Source organism: Pinus tabuliformis, chromosome 6 (genome assembly GCF_031772625.1).
Source record: "Pinus tabuliformis cultivar Carrire ecotype Pingquan chromosome 6, CPIR1, whole genome shotgun sequence".
NCBI classification, from domain to species: Eukaryota; Viridiplantae; Streptophyta; class Pinopsida; order Pinales; family Pinaceae; genus Pinus; species Pinus tabuliformis.
The window spans coordinates 1,094,053,322-1,094,053,800 of NC_142292.1; the positions used below are offsets into that span (position 1 = coordinate 1,094,053,322).

A 479-nucleotide genomic window follows, 5' to 3' on the forward strand; every position below is an offset into this window, starting at 1 on the left:
TTCAACCTGGTCAGGAGGAAAGGCAAGAAGAACTTCTGAAGTCGTACCCAAACCAGTATTTTCAACCTTCAAGGATGTAACAACCTGTACAATGTGTGATGTCAAGTCAATCCGGCGATCCACCTTTAGGAGCACCAATTCCGATGACGGTGCCGCCAGACATAGATGGCATATTGTCAAGAGCGCTACACATGCAAACACTGAATGCTTGAGATTTGACGGGATCACTCCACGAATCGCCATTGCCATTGCCACTGCTTGAAATTTCTGTTCGAGAACTTCTGTGGGTTTGTTGTAGATTAAAGGAACAACCCTGGCACCCCCCGATTCTATGAATTTGACATAAGAAGCCGCGATGTATGAGGCATTAGATGCCGTGCTGAGCTTTTCACGAGCTCCATTCCTTTCGGCTTTGGCATCTTCTGAATTATGGCATCATCTTATGAAGGCAGACGGATACGCAGAGACTGTTCTGCATT

The 479-nt window shown here is 46.3% G+C and overlaps 1 pseudogene; it reads right to left on the minus strand.

Annotated features, from left to right (window-relative positions):
- LOC149262729 (dolichyl-diphosphooligosaccharide--protein glycosyltransferase subunit 1A pseudogene) overlaps positions 1-252 on the minus strand; it is a 1,090-nt pseudogene extending 838 nt beyond the window's left edge.
- Between the last annotated feature and the right edge of the window lie 227 nt (positions 253-479).